Here is a 19,505-nt window from a genome sequence, read left to right as displayed (position 1 = left end):
TCAGTCTCTGCTTTTGGCCCACGCCATTGGACTTCAGGGTATCTACTAACATCGTAACAGGCAGTTCCTTTGAGCTCATGATTCTCATTTGGTCTGACATGCACTGTGAGCTGTGAGGTCTTATATAGACAGGTGTGTCCCTTTCCAAATCAAGTCCTATCAGTTTAATTAAACACAGCTGGACTCCAATGAAAGAGTAGAACCATCTCAAGGAGGATCACAAGAAATGGACAGCATGTGACTTAAATATGAGCAAAGGGTCTGAATACTTATGACTATGTGATATTTCAGTTTTCCTTTTTTAATAAATTTGCAAAAATTTCTACATTTCTGTTTTTTTTCAGTCAAGATGGGGTGCACAGTGTACTTTAATGAGAAAAAAAAAAGAACTTTTTAGAATTTACCAAATGGCTGCAATGAAACAAGGAGTGAAAAATGTAAAGGGGTCTGAATACTTTCCGTACCCACTGTATATAGTACTCAATGGGTGTGGCCTGCCTCTGATTGAGAAGTGCCTCTTCCAGCAGTCTGAATAAGGGTCTATCGTTAGGGGTGTGACTAATTTGTTTTCACTTAAGGTGATATATGTCCCGCTTTAATGAGATTTAATAACATTTGTATTTTAGGGTTTCTATTATAATTCTGGGATTTCCTAATTTGTTTATAGAATTTTTGAATTGCATAACACATAGGATAAGGATAATAGGTTTAGTATATGAGATAGGAAATAGTTATTGATAGAACTAGTGCAGTGGATGGGCACTAGTGTTAATAAAAAGAGGGGCACTTCCTGATAGTGTGCGCCATGTCCCATGATTTGGGAATCTTACAGACCATATTGCACTATCATTAAGTTGCTGTTTTGTTGCTATGCAGTTAGGTTTTCCTTTCTTATAAGTTTGTCCTTTGTCTCTCCCTGTCTCTCTCAGATGTAGCTGTGATGTCAGTAACCCCTCCCTTCTTCTCCATTCTTCTTCCTCATTCACCATCTTCAGCCATGTTAGAAGCTTATGTGCTTCCAGCCCGTTTCTAAAAAAGTCTTTTTACCTGCTGTACATTTGCACATCATCGAGTATTCTGCTAGAAAATAAATCTTCTTCTGAATCTTCAACAATGTGCTTCTTGCAGTCGAGTTAAACTATCTGAAGACATCACTATGTGTGAGTACGGTAAAGAGACAGCCTAGAAACGGTGTCTCACAGCGCCCTATGCTTGCAGCTTAGTCATGGAGTCAGAATAGTGTGAGTTCAGTGAGAGTTAGTGAAGTGCATAGTGAAGGTGAAGTTCAGGTGCGGTGGGCTGCTAGGGGCAGCATGTGTCACTTGTTCCAGGCAGTGGGAGGCATTACTGGGATCCAGAGCAGTCGCTCCAGTCAGGTCCAGAGCCTAAGGTCTGGCATAGGAGCTGCCGGACACTTTGTGTGCTCTGAAGTACAAAGGAAGATGGACAGGGACCTGCATAGATGGAAGTTGAAGGCCAGTCCCGGGTGCACTGCAGAGGTGGACGAGAAATACAGGATGAGCTAGCAACAGGGCTGAAGAGGAGTTATGCTAAGAAGGAGGATAATGTGAATTGCTGTGCCTTATCCCATCTGTACCCACCTGATGAACTTGAACTGTCAAGTATATGTTTGACTGTTACAAAGAACTTTGTGTCCCCTAAATTGTGTGCGGCGGCTTCTGAGGACAGAAGCCTGAAGGCAGTGGAGGCCTGCGGCCTAGAAGAGAGTGTGCTGCACCCCACACCCTAGAGCACACTGGGACTGGGACACCCATTGTCTGTAAAGTGCCAGAGCGAAATCAGACAGACGTTCAGTCACGACTACCGCTCTGTGCCACTTTACAAGATGAGTGATAAGGGAACTTCTCCATCAGAAGAGAAGAGGAAATAATGGTCGCTGCCCAAACTGTGACAAGAACAGGACCACAATGCAACAAGAACTGTCTCACAATGCTCTTGGAACTTTCCCATAATGCATTGCAAATTGAAACTAGAGCAAATACATTAAATCACTAGCAGACAGTGCAGTTATCAAACAATAAAAAATAGACAGGATTCAAATGCAAGCAACATAATGTCAGAACTGATATACACATAAAGTGACTAGATTCCCTGGATAGCTAAATTCGCAGATGAGGCCAGAACACGGGCTGCCCAGCACTATTTAAGTGCACCCCATGAAGATAGACACTCTAATTTACAAGGCCATAACATATAGGTGCATCTCACAAAATTAGAATAGCATCAAAAAGTTAATTTATTTCAGTTCTTCAATGCAAAAAGTGAACCTCATATATTATATAGAGTCATTACAAACACAGTGATCTATTTCAAGTGTTTATTTCTGTTAATGTTGATGATTATGGCTTACAGCCAATGAAAACACAAAAGTCATTAACTCAGTAAATTAAAATAATTAACAAAAAACACCTGCAAAGACTTCCTAAGCATTTAAAAAGGTCCCTTAGTCTGTTTTAGTAGGCTCCACAATCATGACAATCATGATGAAGACTGCTGACTTGACAGATGTCCAGAGTTCCAATTTTCATTTGAAATCAAGGTCCCAGAGTCTGGAAGAAGAGTGGAGAGGCCACAATCCAAGCTGCTTGAGGTCTAGTGTGAAGTTTCCACAATCAGTGATGGTTTGGGGAGCCGTGTCATCTGCTGGTGTAGGTCCACTGTGTTTTTTCAACACAAAAGTCAGCGCAGCCGTCTACCAGGAAATTTTAGAGCACTTCATGCTTCCCTCTGCCACAGTATCAAGCTACCAGGGGGGCAAAGGGGGCGGTGGCCCCGGGCCCCTCGCTCTTAGGGGGCCCATCCAGGGCTACGCCAGTGTAACTGTATCTAGCATGCCCCTGGTGCCAGCATCGGGCCCCACTGCCCGCCACCGCCGCAAGTTTACTGATGAGAGAGGGAGCGCGGATCTCTCTCCCATTAGTCCCTTCTGTGACTGACGTCTCTGACATCATCACTTGGCGCCCAGCCCGCTGTGCTGAAGATGTGTGCGTGCTGGGTGCTCTGAGCAGCGAGGGAACCAGGAGGAGAGATGAGTACTGTTTATTTATTTTTTGCCGGGTGGGGGGCGGCATTATATTACAGACTCTGCCTATGGGAAGGGGGAGGTGCATTATACTACAGACTCTGCCTATGGGGGAGCATTATCCTAAAGACTCTGCCCACAGAGAGGGGGGGCATTATACTAAAGACTCTGCCTATGGGGAGGGGGGGCATTATACTACAGACTGTCTATGGGGAGGGGGGGAGCATTATACTAAAGCCTCTGTCTATGGGGGGCATTCTACTACAGACTCTGCCTATGGGGGGCATTATACTACAGACTCTGTTTATGAGCAGGGGAGAGCAGTAGACTACAGACTCTGCCTATGGGGGGACATTGTACTACAGACTCTGCCTATAAGAGGGGGAGCATTATACTACAGACTCTGCCTATGGGGGGTGCATTTTACTACAGACTCTGCCTATAGGTGGGGCATTATACTACAGACGCTGCCTATGAGATGGGGGGGGCATTATATCACAGACTCTGCCTATGAGGAGGGGGGGCACATTATACTACAGACTCTGCCTATGGGGGCGCATTATACTATACGAAGGACTATGGGGAGTGCATTATACTATATTGAGGACTATCTGGTGCATTATACTATATGTACTCTATTTATACAGTGTGGGTTCTTTGAACAGTGTGGGGGCCATCATACAGTGTGGGAGATAATGTGGGATCTTTGTATGGTGTGGAGGCCATCATACAGTGTTGGAGCCATCAGCTTGGGGGCTACTAAGGGGTCAGTATACTGTGTGGGGGTACTATACAGTGAGGGGGAATTATATAGTGAATAGGAGAACATCATACTGGTTAGAGCGGAGCTCTACATGGGGGGAGACTCAGGACATTATTAAATCTTAGGTGGGCACTTATTGTTATAGGGGAACTCAGGTTATCGTGACTGTCGAAGGGGCACTATTACTTTCTAGGGGGCACAATGTGGGCACTGTTTTCTAGGACACTTGCACACGCCATTACTTTATTTTAGAGGTTTGTTTTACCATCTAGAGGGCACACAGTAGGTGCAGTAATAGGGACACATTTTGCAGCAGAGGCTCAGTATTGATGTATCAGCAGGATGAGAAGTTTGTGCAGGTTGGGGATAGATGTGGTCAGTGCCTGAAATGTAAGGAGTCAAATGTGTCTTTGTTGTGATCTCTGCAGACCTGAGACTCTGAGCCCTGGCTGGAGAAGTTGTCGTGTCGCTCTGGGCCAGATGGAAAAGACGGGAAAAGTGAACAATTTAATCAGAAAGAACGTCAGCTGTAAGGTACTATATATAACTGAGCTGTGATCTCTTATATGTTCTGCAGGACTGGCATCTATCAATATATGTCACCATATGGCGGTAATATCAGTGCTGGTCTTTGTATAGAGATTATTTTTAGTAACAGCGCGGTCATCTGCTGAGGTTTTCCTACATCCACTATCTGGGTGCGCCGCTATAGTTGGAATCAGGGTTACCTGGTTAGAGGCCCACTCAGAAGTTTCGGCCCCCTGAACCAAAACCTTAGCTACGCCAAGCTTTTTGGAGATGGACATTTCATTTTCCAGCAGGACTTGGCCCCTGTCCACACTGACAAAAGTACTAATACCTGGTTTAAAACAACAGTATCACTGTGCTTGATTGGCCAGCAAACTCACCTGACCTTAACCCCATAAAGAATCTATGGGGTATTGTCAAGAGGAAAATGAGAGACACCAGACCCAACAATGCAGACGACCTGAAGGCTTCTATCAAAGCCACCTGGGCTTCCATAACCCCTCAGCAGTGCCACAGGCTGATCCCTCCATGCCACATTGCCGCATTGATGCAGTAATTGATGTAAAAGGAGCCCCGACCAAGTATTGAGGGCATTTATTGAACATACTTTTCAGTAGGATAACATTTTGGATTTTGAAAACATTTTTCAAGCTGTTGTTATAAGGTATTCTAATTAATTGAAATAATGACTTTTGAGTTTTCATTGGCTGTAAGCCATAATCATCAACATTAACAGAAATAAACACGTGAAATAGATCACTCTGTGTGTAATGGCTCTATATAATATATGAGTTTCACGTTTTGTATTGAAGAACTGAAATAAATTAACTTTTATGGTGATATTCTAATTTTGTGAGATGCACCTGTAGATGGGCTTGGCTGCACCCTGAATAAAAATAGCATGTAAAAAATATATATGATATATATGAGGTATTGGTCGATATTTTGGCCAAAATATACAAGCTCGCAACCTGCTCAAGGGTCCTCATACTTGCGAGTCCCTACACTAACATTAAAAGCAAAGTCACAAAAACAAGGAATTAAAGTTCCCACCAAAATTCAAGAATTAACACCGCAAATACAGCAACAATAATTACAAGGATGCAGCAAACCCATATAATGAAGAAGTCAGCAACACAGGTGCAAAATATTGATGAGACAACCACTCACAACCTACCAATTCATGGAGGGGGTGATAGCTTAGTATTAAAACTGCACACAAATAAGCCTTGTATAGGGCACTGGTCACACATAGGTAGTGCACAATGTCTGGCTTACAGACTATTAGTGAAGCCCAAACTATTAGATTAGGCGGGCTGCCCAGCACTTTTTAAGTACACCCCATGAAGACAGACACCCTAGTTTACAAGGCCAACATTGATGGGTCTGGCTGCACCCTGAATAAAAATAACGTGCAAAAAATATATATGATATATATGAGGTATTAGTAAATATTTTGGCCAAAATACACAAGCTCGCAACCCGCGTCAAGGGTCCTCATACTTGCGAGTTCCTACACTAACATTAAAAGCAAAGACAAATTTAAATTCCCACCAAAATTCAAGAATTAACACAGGAAAAAAGGGCAACAGTGTTTACCTGCCTAGGTCTCAGTACTAATCATACCATATAATAACGATGACAGCAATACAGGTGCAAAATACTGATGCGACAACCACTCACATATTACCAATTAATGGAGGGGGGTGATTACATAGTATTAAAACTGCACACAAAATTATATGGGATTGCTACATCCTAATAGTGCATTAGTTCTGAGATCTGGGCAGGTAAATGCTATATTAATAATTGATCTTTTGGGGAAAGTTAAATTCTCTTTTGTTGGCTTTACTTTTAATCAAACTGAAATACACATAAGCTTTTTTCCTAAACATTAGGATCTGTTTAGAGCCATCAGCTCAAAAAGGCTTCCTTTGACAGACTTGGCATAAGCAGGTCAAAAGGAACGCTGATCTTTACCATTACACCCCTTTACAGGAATGGAGACTTACCACATGCTCAGGGTTGCATCTACAGAGTAGCTGCTGGCCAGAGGAGCGAGCTTGAGGCTATAACTCTAACTAAAGCTTTTTTATTACTAAATGATGGGTTCTGTCTAAGGCCATTGGCTCAAAAAGACTTCCTCGGACAGACTTGGCGCAAGCTACTCCATTCTGCAGATCCCAAGGGAACCCTGGCCTTTACCATTACACCCCTGTACAGGGATAGATACTTACCATAGGCCCAGGGTTGCATCTACAGAGTAGCTGCTGGCCGGAGGAGCGAGCTTGAGGCTATAGTGGTTGATTCAACTCTAACTAAAGCTTTTTTTTCCTAAATACTGGGATCTGTTTAAGGCTGTTGGCTCAAACAGACTTCCTCGGACAGACTTGGCGCAAGCTACTCCATTCTGCAGATCCCAAGGGAACCCTTATTTTTACCATTACACCCCTGTACAGGGATAGATACTTACCATAGGCCCAGGGTTGCATCTACAGAGTAGCTGCTGGCCGGAGGAGTGCGCTTGAGGCTTGAGTAGTTGAGTCAATCCTAACTAAAGAAAAACCTATCTAATGACACTTTCTTGTTAGGACCTGTCTGAGGCCTATGGCTCAAAAAAGCTTCTTTGGAAAAACTTGGCAAAAGCCAGTCTATCCTACAGGTTCCAAAGGAACTCTGACCTTCACTCTTACATCCCTGTACAGTGATAAAGACTTATTACAGGGCCTTGATTGCATCTACATAGTAGATGCTGACTGGAGGGGCAAACTTAAGGTTAGAATGGTTCAGCCAACCCTAACTATTGCTACTTTCTTAAATGTTAGGATATTTCTGAGGCCGTTGGCTCAAACAGGCTTCCTTGGACAGACTTGGCGCAAAACACACCATTTCTGATGTTTCCAAATGAACCCTGGGCTTCACCCTTGAACCTCTATACAGGGACCGTTTCATAGTTTTAAGGTTGAAAGACACAAGTCCATCAAGTTCAACCTAAAAGCTAATGTGTTGATCCAGAGGAAGGCAAAAACCCCATGAGGCAGATGCTAATTGCCCCATATTAGGGGAAAAATTCCTTCCCGACTCCACATATGGCAATCAGACTAGTTCCCTGGATCAACGTCCCATAACAAAATCTAGTACGGATAACCTGCAATTTTATATTATTCAAGAAAGGCACACACATGCCCTCCTTGAATTTTTTTTAGAAAATTAAGTATTTCAATTTCATGTGGTAGAGAGTTTCATAACCTCATTGCTCACACAATAAAAATTTGCCAACTAACTTCCTTTAGACAAAGTGAATTAGGATCTTTATGCTAGAGTAATTGAATTAACTCTAACTGAAATAGATTAATGCTTTTTTCCTAAATGTTGAAATTTGTTTAAATCCATCAGCTCAAAAAGACTTTCTCGGACAGACTTGGCGCAAGCTACTCCATTCTGCAGATCCCAAGGGAACCCTGGCCTTTACCATTACACCCCTGTACAGGGATAGATACTTACCATAGGCCCAGGGCTGCATCTACAGAGTAGCTGCTGGCCGGAGGAGCGAGCTTGAGGCTATAGTGGTTGATTCAACTCTAACTAAAGCTTTTTTTTCCTAAATACTGGGATCTGTTTAAGGCTGTTGGCTCAAACAGAATTCCTCGGACAGACTTGGCGCAAGATACTCCATTCTGCAGATCCCAAGGGAACCCTGTTTTTTACCATTACACACCTGTACAGGGATAGATACTTACCATAGGCCCAGGGTTGCATCTACAGAGTAGCTGCTGCCCGGAGGAGTGCGCTTGAGGCTTGAGTAGTTGAATCAATCCTAACTAAAGAAAAACCTATCTAATGACACTTTCTTGTTAGGACCTGTCTGAGGCCTATGGCTCAAAAAAGCTTCTTTGGAAAGACTTGGCAAAAGCCAGTCTATCCTACAGGTTCCAAAGGAACTCTGGCCTTCACTCTTACAGCCCTGTACAGTGATAAAGACTTATTACAGGGCCTTTATTGCATCTACATAGTAGATGCTGACTGGAGGGGCAAACTTAAAGTTAGAATGGTTCAGCCAACCCTAACTATTGCTACTTTCTTAAATGTTAGGATATTTCTGAGGCCATTGGCTCAAACAGGCTTCCTTGGACAGACTTGGCGCAAAACACACCATTTCTGATGTTTCCAAATGAACCCTGGGCTTCACCCTTGAACCTCTATACAGGGACCGTTTCATAGTTTTAAGGTTGAAAGACACAAGTCTGTCAAGTTCAACCTAAAAGCTAATGTGTTGATCCAGAGGAAGGCAAAAACCCCATGAGGCAGATGCTAATTGCCCCATATTAGGGGAAAAATTCCTTCCCGAATCCACATATGGCAATCAGACTAGTTCCCTGGATCAACGTCCCATAACAAAATCTAGTACGGATAACCTGCAATTTTATATTATTTAAGAAAGGCACACACATGCCCTCCTTGAATTTTTTTTAGAAAATTAAGTATTTCAATTTCATGTGGTAGAGAGTTTCATAACCTCATTGCTCACACAATAAAAATTTGCCAACTAACTTCCTTTAGACAAAGTGAATTAGGATCTTTATGCTAGAGTAATTGAATTAACTCTAACTGAAATAGATTAATGCTTTTTTCCTAAATGTTGAAATTTGTTTAAATCCATCAGCTCAAAAAGGCTTTCTCGGACAGACTTGGCGCAAGCTACTCCATTCTGCAGATCCCAAGGGAACCCTGGCCTTTACCATTACACCCCTGTACAGGGATAGATACTTACCATAGGCCCAGGGCTGCATCTACAGAGTAGCTGCTGGCCGGAGGAGCGAGCTTGAGGCTATAGTGGTTGATTCAACTCTAACTAAAGCTTTTTTTTCCTAAATACTGGGATCTGTTTAAGGCTGTTGGCTCAAACAGACTTCCTCGGACAGACTTGGCGCAAGCTACTCCATTCTGCAGATCCCAAGGGAACCCTGGTTTTTACCATTACACCCCTGTACAGGGATAGATACTTACCATAGGCCCAGGGTTGCATCTACAGAGTAGCTGCTGGCCGGAGGAGTGCGCTTGAGGCTTGAGTAGTTGAATCAATCCTAACTAAAGAAAAACCTATCTAATGCCACTTTCTTGTTAGGACCTGTCTGAGGCCTATGGCTCAAAAAAGCTTCTTTGGAAAGACTTGGCAAAAGCCAGTCTATCCTACAGGTTCCAAAGGAACTCTGGCCTTTACTCTTACAGCCCTGTACAGCGATAAAGACTTATTACAGGGCCTTGATTGCATCTACATAGTAGATGCTGACTGGAGGGGCAAACTTAAGGCTAGAATGGTTCAGCCAACCCTAACTATTGCTACTTTCTTAAATGTTAAGATATTTCTGAGGCCGTTGGCTCAAACAGGCTTCCTTGGACAGACTGGGCGCAAAACACACCATTTCTGATGTTTCCAAATGAACCCTGGGCTTCACCCTTGAACCTCTATACAGGGACCGTTTCATAGTTTTAAGGTTGAAAGACACAAGTCCATCAAGTTCAACCTAAAAGCTAATGTGTTGATCCAGAGGAAGGCAAAAACCCCATGAGACAGATGCTAATTGCCCCATATTAGGGGAAAAATTCCTTCCCGACTCCACATATGGCAATCAGACTAGTTCCCTGGATCAACATCCCATAACAAAATCTAGTACGGATAACCTGCAATTTTATATTATTCAAGAAAGGCACACACATGCCCTCCTTGAATTTTTTTTAGAAAATTAAGTATTTCAATTTCATGTGGTAGAGAGTTTCATAACCTCATTGCTCACACAATAAAAATTTGCCAACTAACTTCCTTTAGACAAAGTGAATTAGGATCTTTATGCTAGAGTAATTGAATTAACTCTAACTGAAATAGATTAATGCTTTTTTCCTAAATGTTGAAATTTGTTTAAATCCATCAGCTCAAAAAGGCTTTCTCGGACAGACTTGGCGCAAGCTACTCCATTCTGCAGATCCCAAGGGAACCCTGGCCTTTACCATTACACCCCTGTACAGGGATAGATACTTACCATAGGCCCAGGGCTGCATCTACAGAGTAGCTGCGGGCCGGAGGAGCGAGCTTGAGGCTATAGTGGTTGATTCAACTCTAACTAAAGCTTTTTTTTCCTAAATACTGGGATCTGTTTAAGGCTGTTGGCTCAAACAGACTTCCTCGGACAGACTTGGCGCAAGCTACTCCATTCTGCAGATCCCAAGGGAACCCTGTTTTTTACCATTACACCCCTGTACAGGGATAGATACTTACCATAGGCCCAGGGTTGCATCTACAGAGTAGCTGCTGGCCGGAGGAGTGCGCTTGAGGCTTGAGTAGTTGAATCAATCCTAACTAAAGAAAAACCTATCTAATGCCACTTTCTTGTTAGGACCTGTCTGAGGCCTATGGCTCAAAAAAGCTTCTTTGGAAAGACTTGGCAAAAGCCAGTCTATCCTACAGGTTCCAAAGGAACTCTGGCCTTCACTCTTTCAGCTCTGTACAGCGATAAAGACTTATTGCAGGGCCTTGATTGCATCTACATAGTAGATACTGACTGGAGGGGCAAACTTAAGGCTAGAATGGTTCAGCCAACCCTAACTATTGCTACTTTCTTAAATGTTAGGATATTTCTGAGGCCGTTGGCTCAAACAGGCTTCCTTGGACAGACTGGGCGCAAAACACACCATTTCTGATGTTTCCAAATGAACCCTGGGCTTCACCCTTGAACCTCAATACATGGACAGTTTCATAGTTTTAAGGTTGAAAGACACAAGTCCATCAAGTTCAACCTAAAAGCTAATGTGTTGATCCAGAGGAAGGCAAAAACCCCATGAGGCAGATGCTAATTGCCCCATATTAGAGGAAAAATTCCTTCCCGACTCCACATATGGCAATCAGACTAGTTCCCTGGATCAACGTCCCATAACAAAATCTAGTACGGATAACCTGCAATTTTATATTATTCAAGAAAGGCACACATATGCCCTCCTTGAATTTTTTTTAGAAAATTAAGTATTTCAAGTTCATGTGGTAGAGAGTTCCATAACCTCATTGCTCACACAATAAAAATTTGCCAACTAACTTCCCTTAGACAAAGTGAATTAGGATCTTTATGCTAGAGTAATTGAATTAACTCTAACTGAAATAGATTAATGCTTTTTTCCTAAATGTTGAAATTTGTTTAAATCCATCAGCTCAAAAAGGCTTTCTCGGACAGACTTGGCGCAAGCTACTCCATTCTGCAGATCCCAAGGGAACCCTGGCCTTTACCATTACACGCCTGTACATGGATAGATACTTACCATAGGCCCAGGGCTGCATCTACAGAGTAGCTGCTGGCCGGAGGAGCGAGCTTGAGGCTATAGTGGTTGATTCAACTCTAACTGAAGCTTTTTTTTTTCCTAAATACTGGGATCTGTTTAAGGCTGTTGGCTCAAACAGACTTCCTCGGACAGACTTGGCGCAAGCTACTCCATTCTGCAGATCCCAAGGGAACCCAGGTTTTTACCATTACACCCCTGTACAGGGATAGATACTTACCATAGGCCCAGGGTTGCATCTACAGAGTAGCTGCTGGCCGGAGGAGTGCGCTTGAGGCTTGAGTAGTTGAATCAATCCTAACTAAAGAAAAACCTATCTAATGCCACTTTCTTGTTAGGACCTGTCTGAGGCCTATGGCTCAAAAAAGCTTCTTTGGAAAGACTTGGCAAAAGCCAGTCTATCCTACAGGTTCCAAAGGAACTCTGGCCTTCACTCTTACAGCCCTGTACAGCGATAAAGACTTAATACATGGCCTTGATTGCATCTACATAGTAGATGCTGACTGGAGGGGCAAACTTAAGGCTAGAATGGTTCAGCCACCCTAACTATTGCTACTTTCTGAAATGTTAGGATATTTCTGAGGCCGTTGGCTCAAACAGGCTTCCTTGGACAGACTGGGCGCAAAACACACCATTTCTGATGGTTCCAAATGAACCCTGGGCTTCACCCTTGAACCTCAATACAGGGACAGTTTCATAGTTTTAAGGTTGAAAGACACAAGTCCATCAAGTTCAACCTAAAAGCTAATGTGTTGATCCAGAGGAAGGCAAAAACCCCATGAGGCAGATGCTAATTGCCCCATTTTAGGGGAAAAATTCCTTCCCGACTCCACATATGGCAATCAGACTAGTTCCCTGGATCAACGTCCCATAATAAAATCTATTACCACTAACCTGAAATGTTATATTATTCAAGGAACATTTTTCATCAAGCAGTTTTCACCGGAAATGTGTTGCACAACTGTTTGAATCTCAGTAAATTCCTGCGCAACTTACATTTAAATACTCTGACCTTTTTACACCCACTCTTTTAACTTCTTAAATAGTGAACAGAGCTTATCTGGACCGCTTGTGGCTTAGCTTTACCTGAAAACTTATTACAAATTAGGCTGGAAAAGTGGTGTAAATTAGGACTGAAATTGACTCCATCTTTTGACTGGAGTACATTTCTTGAGGTGTAGTACGTCAGCTTTAAGGGGATATTTCAATAAATGAATGACCCTGGCTGCAGGTATAAAGAATCAAACTGTGCTGTCCTGACCCATTCCTGGGATTGTGTATGGCACTGACATCACCTCAATACTGCCGCAGCCAACAAATGTAATCAGACGGACTGCCCAGCTGAGCGCACTGAGCTGCTGCATCTCTGAGATGGTGGAACCTCTTTTTTTTAATTAAATGACCTGCAGCTAGGGACATTTGTAGCACCCTGAGGATTCGGCTGCTACAGGGGTATTGCACCTCAACCCAGAGGTGTGATATTCCACTCCCGGGTAAGGATGGAGTGTGGACCTGAGCTCGGTAGGCTGCATGCACTACACACATCCCATTTCCGAGGAGCAGACCAACGGTACTCCCACTTAGAAATGTGCAGGTACGACCGAGTCTGTTCCTGGCTGGAGTGGGAGGGGGGTGGTACATCCCAAGTAGTGTAGGGGCAGATAGGGGGAGCAGCCTGGGTAAAGATAGGAGCTCATTGGGTGCTGGTCACCTGAGCTCACACATAGAGGGTGTATATAAGGTGGGCACCATCAGAGAATAGGGTCAGTCTGTCAGAGTAAGAAGCAGAGGAGGAGCAGAGAAGCCCCAGAGAGAGAGAGAGGAGAAGAAGGAGAGACCCAGAGGGGGAAACAGAAGAAAGGACTCTAAGACCCCAAATCCAATCCACGGGTGAAGAGTCGGCATCAGGGTACCGGAACCCAAGCTGGTGGGGGCAAAAACACACCCCAGCCAGAGACCGGAGGCCGTGGGCAGCGTCTGCCACGGCCACCCACCATATCCACCACGAAGGCATACCACGTGGAGGGTCAGGGAACCCAAGGCCAAGGGTCTCCCAACAGAAGGCCCGAGGGAGCTGGACCTGGGTGGATCAATAGTGGGGACGGCCAGAGAAAGGACAGAAGGAGAGCTCAGGGTCACGCTCCGGACTTGCTTGGGGGTTGGCTGGATCCAGGACCTGGTGGATGCAGCACGGCTCGGGTGGTCACTTGAAGCTGGAGTGACCGGAACATCAGCAGTGAGTAAATACCCTAAACTGCATAACCCGACTCTGTCTTCCTTTAACATCTACGCTGCACCACCACAACCCCCATCCTCTGCTCCTGACCCCCTGAGGCTATACCCCACCCGTTGGGGGTTATACCATCACAAGCTGCACCTACACCATCAGCCTCAGCGGACCCTGCTGCAGCGGCGACCATAGTGACCGCAATACAACGGGTGGCGTAGTCGACAATAAAGAACTTAATAACATCTGTAGGACTGCCACATACAACTGAGTTTGACACCCTGGGCACGGAGCGGGTCACAGCCACTCGGAAGACTACAACTCCCATCTGATCCGGCTCCGGATATTCCCCCTAAAAGAATATGGCCCAGGGGGCGCGTCAACTTTGGCGTAGTCGGCAGGATTACGTGCCCGCAACACCCGGGTACTGCGTGCCTGAAGAAAAGAACGAGTTTACCTCAAAAAGAAGTCTCCTGCCGGTTCCGGAGGGTCCCCGCCATCGGACCCCATCACAGATCGATTCCAGCCGGTTGTCCGCCATTAACAGCGTTTTCCCGCCATCTGCAGAGTTTCCCGCCACTGGGAAGCGATTCCCGCCATTTCCAAAGGTTTCCCGCCTTGGAAGAGCGGACGCCATTATGGGCGTGCCAGAGGGTGGCGAGAGGCCACCTCCCATCGTGGGCCAGGACCGAAAATGGCACCAAAAGTGGAAACCGCCCCCACCAACAGAGACTGTGATGCTAGAGGTGTCTGTCAGCGTGAAAGAACTGCCCCTGGAGCTGACAGTCACCAAGTGGCCCCGGGACCGCCCTCGAGGGGGGAGGAGACGAAAGGAGAGAACAAAGATGGGTGCCGCTTGGAGGAGTCTAGAGCGAGCGCACCCGGAGGCAAGAAGCCTGGAGAAGAATATCGGAGGAGCTTACCCGGAGATGGCGAGAAAGCAGAGCAGCACCGGCCCGTTGGCCAGGAGCCTGCTAGAAACCGAGGAGGGAGAGCAGAGCAGCACCGGCCCGCTGGCCAGGAGCCTGCTGGAGACGACTGTAGGAGAGCAGAGCAGCACCGACCCGTTGGTCAGGAGCCTGCTGGAAACAACGACCCCACTAGGCCTAGTGGAGGTCCTAGCACAGCTCCCCCGAGACCGGGAGTGTGCACAGACCGCTCTGGAGGGCCTCGCAAGGAGGATGGCCCGGGTGCAGCGAGAGACGTTGGCGGAGTGGAGCCGAGAGATGGCCCAGAAGACCGAGACTCGTCAGCGGAGCACGCCACCCGAGATGAGGAGACAGACCGCCTCTGAGGATGGCGCAGGAGGACTGAAGGCCGGAGACGGCGCCGAGAAGGGAGCCGAACGAGTGGAGGCAGGTAAAGGGGACGTCTATACCCCAAACCGGGAAACCGCGTACCTGCCCCAGCTCCCCGTCGCAGAGCCCGAAGTCTATCCTGCCGTGCCCGTCGCTGCAACGTCACCGCCGCAGACTAGGCCTCAAACGGGAGCCGCGACCCCTGTGACGTCACACGCCTCGACCCCGAGCGTGACCAAGCAGGAAGTACCACCAGCCTGGTCGCAAGGCCTAGTACCCCCGGGCGCCGCAATACCAACAGCGCCCCCTACCTCCGCGGAGCCCCCGGCCTGGTCGCAGGGCCAAGTAGCCCAGGGCGCCGCCGTCCTTACGGTGCCCTTTACCTTCCAGATACCCCAGGCCTGGCCGCAAGGCCCGGGCAACCCGGGCGCTAACACCACCACGCCCATAAGACCAAGAGTGCCGCATCTGGGAGAGGACCTGTACGCCCAGCACACGTGCCCGGATGGGCAGCCATTTATATGGCCACCGGAGTTCCACCATCCCCGACTCCGGAGAGAGAGACCCCTGGATGAACCCCTGATCCCGGCTCCAAAGCCCGTAAAGAGGATCTCGCCCCCGCTAGCAGAAGCGCAGTTTGAGTGGGACCCCACCGGAGAAGATCTCATGGGGTTCACTCAAGAGACTCGGGCAGCTGCAGCGGAGTGTGCTGAGTGCTGCCGCCAACAGCTCGAGGACTTTGAGAGGGAGCGGAGAGAGAGGCGGGTCCGGGAATAGCAAGCTCAAATGAGGAGCGCGGAGCAGAAGAGCCGGGCCAGGAGAGACCCCCGTGCAGCGCATAGTCCCCGCACCACCGGGACTGTGATAAAGTTTAACATGCAGCATGGGTGGGGCTTCATCCGAGACCACCGCACCCTAGGCGACGTCTTCGTGACGAGGAGAGACGTTGAGTCCCACCTACCGGAGGGACACAGAGGTCGTGACCTTTACATCGGGGACGAGGTCACCTTCACCCGGCACAAGTGTGCCAAAGGTCCCTACGCCCTCCATGTGCATCGCCTGACGGAGGAAGAGCTGCGGTGTGAGGAGGAAGAGCAAGAGGACCCGGACGGGTCTGAAACTAGAGCCAAAGGTAACCAAAAAGCAAGAGCAGGAGGACGCCGTCGCTAAGGACAGCGAAGCCGAAGCTGTATATAGTTGCCCGTCGGGGCACAGTAAACTGAAACCGTAAACTGAAACCGTAAACTGAAACCGTGAAATTGAAACTGTTGTTGCTAATATAGTCCCCGTTGGGACCAGCATGTGTGAACTGTTACCCGTATTTCCCTTAATCCCACTGACCGAGGACTGAGAGCGGTCATTCCTCCCTAATACCTGGCCGAGGACTGAGAGCGGCCACTATCCCTGTATATAGTTGCGCGTCCTAAAGCGCCCCCTACCGGTTTTACAGGAAAACCAGTTTTCCAGAGAGACTGTCGCACTTTACCCGGTCACACGTTGCACAGTGACCGGAGGAGGAGCCAGAGGCGACGAGAATGTTTTATATGCTAATATATGTTGTTTTATATGTTTTATATGTTATGCAAAAATTTGTATGTTTTGGTGTTATGTCTTACAGCCCGAGGACGTGCTGTGATTTACCAGGGGGGAATGTAGCACCCTGAGGATTCGGCTGCTACAGGGGTATTGCACCTCAACCCAGAGGTGTGATATTCCACTCCCGGGTAAGGATGGAGTGTGGACCTGAGCTCGGTAGGCTGCATGCACTACACACATCCCATTTCCGAGGAGCAGACCAACGGTACTCCCACTTAGAAATGTGCAGGTACGACCGAGTCTGTTCCTGGCTGGAGTGGGAGGGGGGTGGTACATCCCAAGTAGTGTAGGGGCAGATAGGGGGAGCAGCCTGGGTAAAGATAGGAGCTCATTGGGTGCTGGTCACCTGAGCTCACACATAGAGGGTGTATATAAGGTGGGCACCATCAGAGAATAGGGTCAGTCTGTCAGAGTAAGAAGCAGAGGAGGAGCAGAGAAGCCCCAGAGAGAGAGAGAGGAGAAGAAGGAGAGACCCAGAGGGGGAAACAGAAGAAAGGACTCTAAGACCCCAAATCCAATCCACGGGTGAAGAGTCGGCATCAGGGTACCGGAACCCAAGCTGGTGGGGGCAAAAACACACCCCAGCCAGAGACCGGAGGCCGTGGGCAGCGTCTGCCACGGCCACCCACCATATCCACCACGAAGGCATACCACGTGGAGGGTCAGGGAACCCAAGGCCAAGGGTCTCCCAACAGAAGGCCCGAGGGAGCTGGACCTGGGTGGATCAATAGTGGGGACGGCCAGAGAAAGGACAGAAGGAGAGCTCAGGGTCACGCTCCGGACTTGCTTGGGGGTTGGCTGGATCCAGGACCTGGTGGATGCAGCACGGCTCGGGTGGTCACTTGAAGCTGGAGTGACCGGAACATCAGCAGTGAGTAAATACCCTAAACTGCATAACCCGACTCTGTCTTCCTTTAACATCTACGCTGCACCACCACAACCCCCATCCTCTGCTCCTGACCCCCTGAGGCTATACCCCACCCGTTGGGGGTTATACCATCACAAGCTGCACCTACACCATCAGCCTCAGCGGACCCTGCTGCAGCGGCGGCCATAGTGACCGCAATACAACGGGTGGCGTAGTCGACAATAAAGAACTTAATAACATCTGTAGGACTGCCACATACAACTGAGTTTGACACCCTGGGCACGGACCGGGTCACAGCCACTCGGAAGACTACAACTCCCATCTGATCCGGCTCCGGATATTCCCCCTAAAAGAATATGGCCCAGGGGGCGCGTCACATTCATTTATTGAAAGGGAACAACCCCTTTAAGGATGAGTCAAGTTCATTAAGAGGTTTAGTCTTTTTAATGAATTTGGTGCACGTTCCTCCAATAGGCGCTTCATGAATGCTGGTATAGAAATCCACCAGCCTTGGTGAATCGGCCACCATAGGTTTACATGGCATGAGCATATACAGAACAGTTGTGTAGTATACGTTACCAGGCCCTCATGATGCTCTTGGTCCTGGATGGCCTTCCACAGTCTGCTTTCTTGCTTCATCATCTTGAAGGGCTCCACTTTCTTTTCTTCTGGCTGGCATGGTGCGGCTCTATCATCCTGCTCCTTTAACACGAAGGGACGACTGTAACGCTGCCAGGAGCGTTTTTTTATCCCCTTAGATCATTGTGACACCACAAAGTGATGACATAGACAAGTGGGTGAGGCGCCTTTATTCAGTCATCGGGTGTGGTCAGAAGAAATTAGCATATTCCGTGATGTTACTACAATGAGAACAGACATGAACATTCTATTCGGAACCCGACCGCCATTATCAGCGGAACCTTCACTGCTGTCAGATTGGCACTAAAAACAAAAAGAGACAGCGGTGAACCTGGACAGTAACAATCTACAGGGACAGTGACTGCTAAGCGGACTTCATGTCAGATGTTATGCAGCTTTGTCAGAAAAAAAAACAATAAAATATATAAAAGACAGGCTCCAATAAACCTTAAACACTGGGCTGTAGTCACAGATTCTCCTTCCACCTGCAGCACATTGCTCCCCTGCCTAACCCTCCCCGTCCTGCAGCATGTTTCTCACCGCTTAATTCTCCCACTCCTGCAGCACATCACTCCCCTGTCTAAACCTCCCCCTCTTGCGGCACATTGCTCCCGTCTAATCCTCCCCTCCTTGCAGCACATTGTGCCCTTTCTAAATCTCCCCCTTCCTGCACCACATCACCCACTGCCAAATCCCCTCTTGCACCACATCGCCCACTGCCAAATCCTGCACTTCCTGCAGCATATCGCTCCCTGCCTAATCCTCTCCTATTGCATTACATCACTCCCCTGCATAAGCCACCTCTTCCTGCAGCACATCGCTTCCCTGCCTAAGCCTCCCCCTCCTGCATTACATCACTCCCCTGCCTAATCCTCCTCTTCCTGCAGCACAGCGCTCCCTGCCTAATCCTCCTCTTCCTGCAGCACATCGCTCCCCTGACCTCCTCTTACGTGACATCTTTTCTATCAGTTACATTTGTGAAGTAACTGCTGTCTCCTGTGAGCAGTGGAGAGCGAAGCTGAGAGCCAGGAGGCTCTGCCCCTCTGCCCCTTCTTGCCACATCATCATCCATCTACATCAGGGCTGTCAAACTCAAATATATAGAGGGCCAAAAGGAAGAGTTTAACTCAGAAAAATAAGTCAACACTTTATCAGATGTTTCTGTGAAAACTTGAGTACAACAAATAAGATTTTGTTATTTTCCCTCAGTTATAAAAAAA

Source organism: Phyllobates terribilis, unplaced genomic scaffold (assembly GCF_046119375.1).
Source record: "Phyllobates terribilis strain yellow unplaced genomic scaffold, ASM4611937v1 Scaffold_46__1_contigs__length_10046794, whole genome shotgun sequence".
NCBI classification, from domain to species: domain Eukaryota; kingdom Metazoa; phylum Chordata; class Amphibia; order Anura; family Dendrobatidae; genus Phyllobates; species Phyllobates terribilis.
This window is presented reverse-complemented; position numbering follows the sequence as displayed.